This window comes from Arachis ipaensis, chromosome B4 (genome assembly GCF_059453495.1).
Source record: "Arachis ipaensis isolate K30076 ecotype BB chromosome B4, ASM5945349v1, whole genome shotgun sequence".
Classification (NCBI taxonomy): Eukaryota; Viridiplantae; Streptophyta; class Magnoliopsida; order Fabales; family Fabaceae; genus Arachis; species Arachis ipaensis.
Genome location: NC_142439.1, coordinates 54,711,194 through 54,723,714, shown reverse-complemented (window position 1 = coordinate 54,723,714; position 12,521 = coordinate 54,711,194).

Sequence of the window (12,521 nt, the reverse complement as noted above, 5' to 3'; positions counted from 1 at the left end):
AATTGGTTAAGGTTTGGAGATGCTTTATTCTTCTGGATTACCTCTGGTCTTACTATCTCCTTCAATTGTGAATGATTTCTTCAATGGCAAGCTGTATGTGATCAACGCCTTTCTTGAGAGGTTGTCAGTGCTCCTCCAGATCTGAACACCAGGGTTAGTGCGCATCCAGTCTGATTGAGGGTGAAGCTCCTGCAGTCCATTCTAATTAATGATCCTACTCGAAATGCCATAGACAAGGTCGGATCTTCCGGATCAGAGAATGCTGCGCCTTTGGATTCTAGCCTCTACCACAGAGACCCTAATCTCCCCCTAAATTGGCTGAACTGGTGTCTCGAGAAGTCCCAACGAAGTCGTTGATTAGTCATCTAAGAGATGTGTAATCAAGCTAGCGGTTCATGCTTTCCAGTCACATATTCACACGAACCCAAGAAGACATGGATGGTTGTCAGGCACACGGTCTTAGTATGAAAAATAGAACTGATTGTCATGGATCATTCCATTCATCATGTTCAAGAACGAATATACATCTTAGAATTAAATCAAACACAGATTGAAGAGAAATAGTAATACTTTTATTAATATTCATAGAACTCAGCAGGGCTCCTCCCCTCAACCTAGGAGGTTTAGAAACTCATACTGATATGAAAACACAATGAGAAATGAAAATATGGTAGACCTCCCTCAATGAGACATGCAAAAGTTCTTTAAATACTAAGCTAATGACTAAGGATTACATAAGAAAGGGTAAAATAGCCTTTTAGTGCTAAAATCCACTTCTGGGGCCCACTTGGTGAGTGTTTGATCTAAGCTTTGATGAGATCCATGTGCCATGAGCCCTTTAGGGCATTGAACGCTGGCTAGGGGGTCCTCTCTGGGCGTTTGGATGCCTGGTATGCTCTTTTGGGCGCTGTATGCCTGGAATTGGGCAAGAGGATGGCGTTGGACGTTAGTTTTTGGCCTTCTAATCTCGAGCAAAGTATAAACTATTATACATTTCTAGAAAGCTCTGAAAGTCAGCTTTCCATATCCGTTCAGAATGCTCCATTTAGACTTCTGTAGCTCCAGAAAAGCTCTTCCAAGTGCAAGGAGGTCAAATCTGGATAGCATCTGCAGTGCTTTCTCAGTCTCTGAATCAGACTTTTGCTAACTTTTGCTCCAGCTCCTCAATTTCAGCTAGATAATACTTGAAATTGCACAAAAATACAAAAGCTCATAGTAGAATCTAAAAATGTTAATTTAACACTAAAACCTATAAAAACTTAATAGAAATTAAACAAAACATGCTAAAAACTATATGAAAATGATGCCAAAAAGCGTATAAAATATCCGCTCATAACAACACCGAACTTAAACTGTTGCTTGTCCCCAAGCAACTAAAAACACAGTAGGGTAAAAAGAGGATTAAGATACAATAAATCTTAGAGTTTCTAATGAAGCCCAGTTTCAATTAGATGAGCGGGACTTAGTAGCTTTTTGCTTCTGAATTGTTTTGGCATCTCATTATCTATTGAAACTCAGAAATGTTGGTCTCTTTAGGAACTTAGAATCCAGATGATATTATTGACTCTCCTAATTCAATTCTTTTTTATTCTTGAACACAGCTTTTAGAGTCTTGGCCGTGACCCTAAGTACTTTGTTTTCTAGTATTACCACTGGATACATAAATGCCACAGACACTTTAATTGGGTGAACCCTTTCGGATTGTGATTCAGCTTTGCTAAAATCCCCAGATAGAGGTGTCCAGAGTTCTTAAGCACACTTTTTTTGCTTTGGACTACGACTTCAACCGCTCAGTCTCAAGCATTTTACTTGACACCTTCACGCCACAAGCACATGGTTAGGGACAGCTTGTTTGAGCCGCTTAGGCCAGGATTTAATTCCTTTAGGCCCTCTTAACCACTGATGCTCAAAGCCTTGGATCCTTTTACCCTTGCCTTTTGGTTTAAAGGGTTACTGGCTTTTTGCTCTTGCTTTTTGGTTTAAAGAGCTATTGGCTTTTTCTGCTTTTTATTTCTTCTTTTTTTTCGCATGCATTATTTTTTTTTTCTTTTGCAACATGCTTTTTCTTTTTCTTTTTGCTGCTTTTTCTTGCTTCAAGAATCAATTTATTTAGATTTTTTAAATTACCAATAATACTTTTTTCTTCTTCATCATTCTTTCAGGATCCAACATTCTAAAATTCCAACTAAAAATATGCACTGTTTATTCATACATTCAGAAAACAAAAGCAATACCACCACATCAAGATAATTGAACTATTCTTATTATAAACCTGAAATTCATGTATCTCTCAATTCTTTTTAATTAAAATTTTTCTTTTAAGCAAGGTAAGAGATATATGGAATATTTTACAACTTTAAGGCATAAATGCAAATGGTCATGCAACAAAAATAAGAGAACCGACAATACAACATAACAGAAAATAGAAAAAATAACATGTAAAGGAGATAAAGAGAACGAATCCACCTTTAATGGTAGCGGCTAGAACTCCTCCTTGAGGATCCAATGTGGTGCTTGATCTCTTCAGTGTCACTCCTTTGCCTTTGTTGTGCTTCCCTCATAGCTCTTTGATCTTCTCTAATGGATTTTTGGTCTTCCCCTATTTCATTGAGGATGGTGGAATGCTCTTGATGCTCCACCCTCAATTGCTCCATGTTAGTGCTTAGTTCTCCAAAAGAAGTGTGCCATTGATCCCAATAGCTTTGAGGAGGAAAATACACCCCTTGAGGCATCTTAGGGATCTCATACTGAGGTGGCTACACAAGCTCTTGTGCATGCTCTCTAGTTTGCTCTATCCTCTTCTTAGTGATAGGCTTCTCCTCTTCAATAAAGATATCTCCTTCTATGATAATTCCAGCTGAATTGCATAGATGACAGATGAGATGTGGGAATGCCAACCATGCATTGGTGGAAGGCTTCTCAGCTATCTTGTACAATTCTTGAGCAATCACCTCATGTACTTCCACCTCACTCCCAATCATGATGCAACGGATCATGATGGCCCTTTGATGGTGGAGGAAATTGGCGAGTTAAGAATGATTATAAAATATGGTTGCAAGTATAGTTCTCAACCAACCAGAAATCTGCTTATCAATTTAGAAGGGTGTCACAGAAATTAAAATTTAAATACTAGGAGTATGAATCCCAGGTCGTCTCCCAACGAGTTGCAGAAAAGTGTGCTATTTTATTAATCAGATGTTTTCAAAAAGGTTTGAGTTGAATGGCAGAAAATTAAATTAGAGAATTTATATAAATTTAAATAAAAGCCTTGACTGGGAGTTGATTAGCTGAAAGCCCTATTCTTGTTGGAGTACTCTCAAGATTAATTGACAATTGAGGGTTATTATCTTTAGTTGTCTCTCACTAAGTAAGGGAAAGTTAAACAAGTTGGAATGATATTTCTATCCAGAAGTTTAAATCCGCTCTTGGGAGGATTGGTGTTAGTGACTAGAGAGCAATCCAACAATAAACCCAATTACAATCTTTCTCTTGAGCATCCCAACTCAAGGGTTCCTTTCAATCAACTCCCCATCAAGTTAGGAAACTACTCGGTCATTGTAAATGTAAAATTCATAACATAAGAAAGGGAATTAAAGAAAGACATGATAAATAATGATCAAAAGATTAATTAAAAATAAAAGTAATTCTTGTATTAATAAATGCTAAAATAATCCAATAGTAAAATTAAGTAAATTAAGGAACATGGAAGAGTAAGAGACAAGTAAAGAGAACGAACTAGAATGTCGAAGTCTTGATGAGGCAATAACTCTTCTCAATATCCCAATGCAAAAACAATGAAAATAACAAATCCTAAAAACTATGAATGTGTAGAGAGAAAACCTAGAGGAGAGAAAAACTAGATCTGAAAAACTAAAACTATATGGAATGAATGTTGTTTTTTGGATTCTGCATGTTCTCTGGCTCTAGTCTGCTTTTCTGGGCCAAAAACTGGGTCAAAATAAGGCCCGAAATCGCCCCCAGCGATTCTGCAGATTATGCAGATCGCGCATGTCACGCGGACGCATCATTCAGGCGGATGCGTCATTCGGCGTTTCACTTTGCCACACGGGTGCGTTGTCCACGCCTCCGCGTCACTTGTGCAGTTTCCAATTCGTGCGGCCGCGTCATCCATGCGGCCGCGTCATTGCGATTTCCTCTCTTTCGCGCGGTCGCGTCATCCATGTGGCCGCGTCGCTTCTCGCTGGTCATCTCCTCAATTTCTTGTGTTCCTTCCATTTTTTGCAAGCTTCCTTTCCAATCTCTAACTCATTCATGCCCTATAAAGCCTAAAACACTTAACACACAGATCACGGCATCGAATCGAATAAAGGAGAAATAAAATACATAATTAAAAGTCTCTAGGAAGCAAGTTTTCAATCATGCAATAACTTTAGGAAGGAATTATAAATGCATGCTTATTTAATGAATAAGTGGGTAAAGATCATGATAAAACCACATAATTAAACACAATATAAACCATAAAATAGTGGTTTATCAACCTCCCCACACTTAAACATTAGCATGTCCTCATGCTTAGTTGAAGGAGATAAAATGAATGAGTAAGAACATGTAAAACCCATGCAATGCAACGCAGCCTATATATGCGAATGCAACTATATGGTTCTTGTCCACTTGATCTAAAGTAATAAGCTCTTCAAAACAATTACAAATCAAATTCCACTAACCCAATTCTTATAAAGCAAGAGCAGATAAAAATGCAAGAAGATAGCTCATGAAAGCAGGGAACATAATATTTCAAGCATTGAACCCTCACTGACGTGTGTGTACACTCCTAACCAATCAACAACATTTAATACACCAATGCAAAAATCATGAGGTCTTTTCAAGGTTGTAATGAGGCCAAGGTGAGGGTAAGGATATATATATATATATATATATATATATATATATATATATATATGGCTAAGTAAGCTTATAAATTGAATCTTTAATTAACCCAAGCTTTAACATAACCTATATATATTCTATATAACTTTTAAAATTCAAACCTAGCTACCCAGAAATTTCCTTTCACATTCCATACTCATGTTTCAACCTTTTATTTTAATTTTATCATACATGCATTGACCCTTAAATTCTTAATTTAACATTGGAGTAATTTTGTCCCTTTATTTATTTATTTTTTTGAATATATATATATATATATATATTTAACATAAACATAAACATAAACATAGCTTATCAATGCACATAGATTTTTAATCCTTACAGTTTCTCATGAGTAGGTATCCAAATTTCCAGTGTATTATCATGACACATTCCCTTATTATCTTTTGCTTCCACAATTTCCCATACTTAAATAACACACACAATTCTATCTTAAGCTAGCCAAAGATTCAATTTGGGGTATATAATTGTTTTTCCGCTTAAGGCTAGTAATGTGGTAAAATATAGAACAAATGGGATTTAAAGGCTCAAAGTGGCTAACAAAGGTAATTGAAAGGGTAGGCTTAATTTTGATAAGTAAGCTAAAAAAATAATGACCTCAATCATATGCAAACATATAAATATAATAAACATTGGACATATAGGATGAAACAAAATATAGATTACAATCATAGAGAAGTAAACACAGAAGAATAAAATAATTATGGTTAAATAATGTAACCATTCATAAAGGCTCAAATCTCACAGGTTGTGTGTTCTTTAGCTCAAAAATCATGTTCCAAATACAACTTCAAGCAAATTTAACATAAAAGTTTTAATTAAAATTAGTGAAATTTTATTCCAAAGATAGGGTCTTAGAAGAAACTTATTGTCTTTTCAATCAAGCAGAACATGCATGCAACTAATCTATTAATATGCAGTTTATCCTATTCTACAAAAGAAAAATCTAACTAAATATCCTAATTTATTGGTGCTAGGGAAGAGAAATTACCTCCGGAAGTCAGGTACTGACCGACCTCCCCACACTTAAGGCTTTGCACCGTCCTCGGTGCCATCTGTCAGGAACAAAGGTGGGTTAGTAGCAGTATCTCCATCGTCGGGGCCATCGTGGCTCCCTGTGCTGGTAAAGGAAGTGGAGTCCGGGGTGTCTGAGTCCTTGAATTTTCCCATGATCAGCTCCTTGAGGTATGTGAATCGGCGCTTGTTACGGTGCTCTCTCATCTTAGCTTTCTGTTCATGCCGATCCAACTTTTCAAGTATCTGATGGAGCAGTTGGGCTGTTGTAGGAGCATGTGGTGTTGAAGAAGGAATATCTTCAACTGGTTCAGTAGGCTGGCTAAAAGTGGCTGCTGGAAGTCTAAGGTACTTCCCTTTGGGGACATACTGATCATCCCGTGGAAGCATGGCTTTGGTGTCCCCAGCTCTGTAGGAGACTCCGGCTGCTGAGACAAGATCTGAGACCAGGGCGGGAAAAGGTAAGTTGCCAGCGATTTGTACGTGTCCGATGACATTCCGGATATGTCTTGGTAGATTCAGAGGTTGGTCTGTAACGATGCACCATAGTAGAACGGCCATGTCCGCAGTGAAAGAGGACTCGTGAGAGCTCGAAAAGATGTAATGGGACATAATCTGTGCCCATACGTGAGCCTTCAAGGTAAGTGCTGAAGCCGAAATTCCCTTAGGGCGGGTACGATGGTATCTGTAGATCCATCTGCTGCCAGGTAGTGTGATAACTCTGAGAACGGCGTCCCAGTCAAATTAGTACATCTGGCGCTTGAGTGCGGCTTCTTGAAAGGCGTCCAATCCTTCTGGAACAGGGGGAAGACCTAGAGCTTTTTGAATGGCTTCTTCAGTAATGGGGACTTGCTTCTGACGGACATAGACAGACTGCAGGGTTGGCAGGTGGAAGTTGGAGTAGAACTCGACTACCCAAGAAAGATTGACCTGCCTTGGCTGTCTCTGTAGGAAACCCCATTGTCTTCGGGCAATTTGTGGCTCAACAAAGGTAGCAATATTGGATGGGAGGAGAAGAAGGTATTCGTTGTTGTAACTCCTTTCAGCCAGGATGGGGAACATCTGCTCACAGTAGCGACTGGGGAATCACGCAATGTCTTTTGCTGGGAAGGCTTTTTCTTTATCATCAACCTTTATGATCCTTTTAATCTTCTTTGTTGAGGGCTTTACCGCAGTTGAAGAGGGTTCTGCCACTAATGCTCTTTTTGTACCTCTTCTTGCTGATTGTTTGGGGGTAGCTTTCTCCTTTCCTTTTTTGGTGGCCATCCTGAAAAAGGAAAGAGAAAGTAAATTAAATTTACAGGGGTAGAGCAAGGAAGAGGGTGGTGTAAGTGATAATCAATGCACAATAAAGAAGAATGACGTTAACTCATGGTTATGATCACATGGAAAAAGTCATCAATGGAAATATAGCAAGTGCAGTGGGGACAAATAAATGCAAGGGGTTTATTGGCATGCAAGCAAGGGCATGAGTAGCATAGATCAAGCATTCAGTGTCCAATTAAAATATGTTATCACTCGTAACTAACCATCATGTTTGTATTGACAATTAAATGCAATGAATAAAATAGTAAAGGGAATTTGTGAAAAGCAAGCATTGAATATTAGAGTAGAAAAATGTAAAGAAGTTCATAATGCCATATAGACTTTTTCACAAACACATAGCATGCATGTAGAAGAAGCTCTTGAAAATAAGAATTTGAACATGCAAGTAATCCCTTAAAAAGCAATATATAATTGTCAAACAAATTTACAACAATCCACAAGCATATAATGAAAAACAATGACTCAAATAAATTTATAACACCAAGTAAAAAGGAAAAAGAAAGGAAGAAAAAAAAGATATGAGTAATGAAAGTAAAAAGAAAAGAAAATAAGATAACATATAAAAATAAGAAGAATAATAGAAAAGTAAGGAGGGAAGGAGAAAAAAAAGAAAAACCTTGTTAATCGGGTTGAGAGAGAGTAAAAAGTGAGAAAGAAGGAAGAAGGGAGGAAGGGAGGGAGAAGAAATAAGGAGGGAAAAGAGAAAATAGGATTTGGGGAGAAAAAGATATGATAATTGGCAAATTAGGAAAACTGTGCGGCGCAAGCGACGCGATCGCGTGGGGCACGCGGTCGCGCGACGTGCGTTGAAACTAATTGACGCGGTCGTGTCGGCCACGCGGTCGCGTGACCCGTTTAATGCCATTGGCGCGAAGGCAGCCGCGCACTCGCACAACTCTCTGTTCAAAATCATTAAATGCCAAATTTTGGGTGACGCGATCGCATGGGGCATGCGATCGCGTGAGTGGTCAATTATTGGGGTACGACGCGGATGCGTGGGGCACACGATCGCGTGAGAGGGACTGCGCGTCCAGCGCCAGTCCAGCACCACTCTAGCACAACTTTCGGGTGTGCACCACTTTGACGTCGAAATCCTGGTCACGCGGCCGCGTGGGGCATGCGGTCGCGTGGGAGGCCATTATTCCCATATGACGAGGTCGCGTCGGCGACGCGGTCGCGTGGGACAATTTATGCCATTAGCACGCCTCTAGCCACGCTCTCGCGTGACTCTCTGTTCAATTTATTATCCTCTCCCACACCTATGACGCGAACGCGTCAACGAGGTGGTCGCGTCGCGTGAATTTTTTTTTAATTAAAATAAAAGTATGGAAATGCAGATGCACGAAATGTACTAATGAAGAGAAGAGTTATTGAATAAGAAAACTAAAAATAAAGAAAAGAACGATCATACCATGGTGGGTTGTCTCCCACCTAGCACTTTGCTTTAACGTCCGTAAGTTGGATGCTCCACTAGCTCAGTCTTCGGCTATGTGGGGATCTTCCAAGAGGAAGATCTCAAGCTCCTTGTTTTTCTTCAGCTTCTCGCCATGGTACAGCTTTAAACGATGTCCATTAACTTTGATAAGTTCAGATCTTGAAGGATGGCTTAGGTGATAAACTCCGTACGGTTCGGCCTTCTCTACTCTGTATGGACCTTCCTATCTTGATCTCAACTTGCCTGGCATGAGCCTCAATCGAGATTTATAAAGGAGGACTAAGTCCCCAGGTTGGAACTCTTTCCTCTTGATGTGCTGATCATGTACAGCCTTCATCTTCTCCTTGTATAGTCTTGAGTTCTCATAAGCTTCTAGGCGAAGGCTCTCCAGTTCCTGCAGTTGCAACTTCCTTTCAGCTCCGGCTTTTTCAATTCCCATGTTGCATTCCTTTACTGCCCAGAAGGCTTTGTGCTCTATTTCAATAGGGAGATGACAAGCTTTTCCATAAACTAAGCGGAAAGGACTCATCCCAATGTGTGTTTTGTATGCTGTTCTGTATGCCCAGAGTGCATCTTGTAGCCTGGTGCTCCAGTCTCTTCTATAAGGTTTGACTATCTTCTGCAAGATACGCTTTATCTCTCTATTTAACACCTCGGCTTGCCCATTAGTCTGAGGATGGTACGCTATTGCAACTTTATGAATTATCCCATGTTTCTTCATTAGTCCTGTTACTCTCCTGTTACAAAAATGGGTGTCTTGATCGCTCACGATTGCTCGTGGTGATCCAAAGCGACAAATAATATGGTTTCTCACAAAGGAAACAACAGTGTTAGCATCATCAGTGCAGGTAGGAATTGCTTCCACCCATTTGGAAACGTAATCCACAGCTCAAAATATATAGAAATAACCATTAGAATTTAGAAATGGACCCATGAAGTCAATGCCCCAAACATCAAAAATTTCACAGAAAAGCATAATCTGTTGAGGCATCTCATCCCTCCTGGATATATTACCAAATTTCTAGCATGGAAAACAAGATCTACAAAATTCAACAGCGTCCTTAAAAAGAGTAGGCCACCAGAATCCACAGTCTAAGATTTTCCTAGCAGTTCTTTGAGGGCCAAAATGTCCTCCACTCTCAGATGAGTGACAGGCCTCTAAGATGGACTGGAATTCTGATTGAGGCACACACCGTCTAATTACCTGGTCAGCGCCACATCTCTATAAATATGGGTCATCCCATATATAATAGTTAGACTCGCTTTTCAGCTTGTCTCTTTGATGCTTAGAAAAGTTTGGAGGAAAAGTGCGGCTAACTAGATAATTAGCTACAGGTGCATACCAAGGGACTATCTCAGATACTGCTTGCAGGTTATCAAATGGGAAATTATCAGCTATAGGAGTGGAGTCATCTGTAATATGTTCAAGGCGACTCAAGTGATCTGCCACTAAATTCTGGTTACCACTCCTGTCCTTAATTTCCAAATCAAATTCTTGTAATAGCAGTATCCAACGTATAAGCCTTGGTTTGGACTCCTTTTTAGCTAATAAATACTTTAGAGCTGCGTGGTCTGAATACACTACTACTTTAGTACCAAGTAAATAGGCTCAGAATTTATCCAGAGCAAAAACAATAGCAAGAAGCTCTTTTTCAGTAGTAGTGTAATTCGACTGAGCGGCATCTAAAGTTTTAGACGCGTAAGCAATAACAAAAGGATTCTTACCTTCACGCTGAGCCAGTGCTGCTCCTACGGCATGGTTGGAAGCATCACACATTATTTCAAATGGTTGGCTCCAGTCTGGTCCTCTCACAATTGGAGCTTGAGTCAGTGCGGTCTTCAGCTTATCAAACGCTTGTTTGCAATTTTCACTGAACTCGAACTCAATATCTTTCTGCAGTAGCCTGGATAAGAGAAGTGCTACCTTACTGAAGTCCTTAATGAACCTCCTGTAAAAACCTGCATGGCCAAGGAAAGAACGAACCTCCCTCACAGAAGAGGGGTAAGGAAAACTAGAAATAACATCCACCTTTGCTAGATCTACAGAAACGCCAGTGTTAGACACAACATGTCCTAGTACAATCCCTTGTTTAACCATAAAGTGACATTTTTCAAAATTTAATACCAGGTTTGTACTGACACATCTATCTAATACTCTAGATAATCCATCTAAGCAAAGGCTAAAGGAATCGCCGTATACACTAAAATCATCCATAAAAACCTCCATACAGTCCTCAATAAGATCAGAGAAAAGACTCATCATGCACCTTTGGAAAGTAGCTGGTGCATTGCACAAGCTAAAGGGCATTCTCTTGTAAGAATAAGTCCCAAAAGGACATGTAAAAGTAGTCTTTTCCTGATCCTCAGGAGCTATATGAATCTGGAAATAACATGTGTAACCATCTATAAAACAATAATGTGATTTACCTGACAGGCGATCCAGCATTTGATCAATGAATGGAAGAGGATAGTGATCCTTACGGGTTGCTTGGTTGAAGCGTCTATAGTCAATGCAGACCCTCCAGGCGTTCTGAACTCTGGTTGTCAGGAGCTCTCCATGATCATTCTTCACTACAGTGACTCTAGACTTCTTTGGCACCACTTGTACTGGGCTTACCCATTCACTGTCTGAGATGGGATAGATGATATCTGCCTCTAGTAGTCTGGTCACTTCCTTTTTGACAACCTCTAGGATAGTGGGGTTCAGTTTTCTCTGGGGTTGACGGACAGGTCTTGCTCCCTCTTCTAAAAATATCCTATGCTTACAGACTTGAGGATTGATGCCTACTATGTCTGCCAAACTCCAACCAATTGCCTTCTTGTGCCTCCTCAGCACACCAAGTAGCTGCTCTTCCTGTTGAGAAGTGAGTTCCCTTGCAATGATAACCGGAAACTTCTGCCCGTCTTCAAGGTAAGCATATTTGAGGTGTGGAGGAAGGGGTTTTAATTCTAACTTCTGATCATGTTCAAGCTCTGGGTTGTCTGGAGCTGGTAACAGTGGTAAGGCACTGTCATTGTCCTCTGAGAATGTTCCCACACTTGGGCCTTGTCCTGTGTGCTTCTCTTCAAATTCCTCCTGGTGAACTTCAGCCACGGTTTCATCTATAATGTCACACTGGAGGATAGAATGATCCTCCGGAGGATGCTTCATAACTCTATTCAGATTGAAGATCACTACTCGGCCATCTATTTCAAAAGAGTATGTTCCTGAAAAAGCATCTAATTTAAACTTTGAGGTCTTCAAGAATGGCCTTCCGAGTAGGATTGATGATGGCTTGTCTGAGTCATTTTGGGGCATTTCCAGGATATAAAAATCAGTGGGGAACGTGAGTCCCTTAATGCCCACTAAGACATCTTCAGCAACTCCAACCACTGTAATAATGCTTTTATCTGCTAACACAAAACCAGCTGTCGACCTTTTTAAGGGAGGGAGCCTCAAAACATCATATATAGACAAAGGCATTATACTCACACATGCTCCTAAATCACACATGCAGTCAGAATTTATCACACCACTAATAGTACAATTAATTATACAAGGACCTGGGTCACTACACTTTTCATGTAAACCTCCCATTAAAGCAGATATGGAACTTCCTAAAGGAATAGTTTCTAATTCATTAATTTTGTCTTTATGTATACATAAATCTTTTAGAAACTTTGCATACTTAGGTACCTGTTGAATAACATTAAATAGAGGAACAGTTACCTCAACCTTTTTGAATATCTCTACCATTTTTGGATCAGGTTCCAGCTGCTTCCTGGGCTTCCTTGCAAGTTGTGGAAATGGAATAGGAGTGGTGTCTTCTGTAGTGTCTGTGCCTTTTGATGCTTCCTC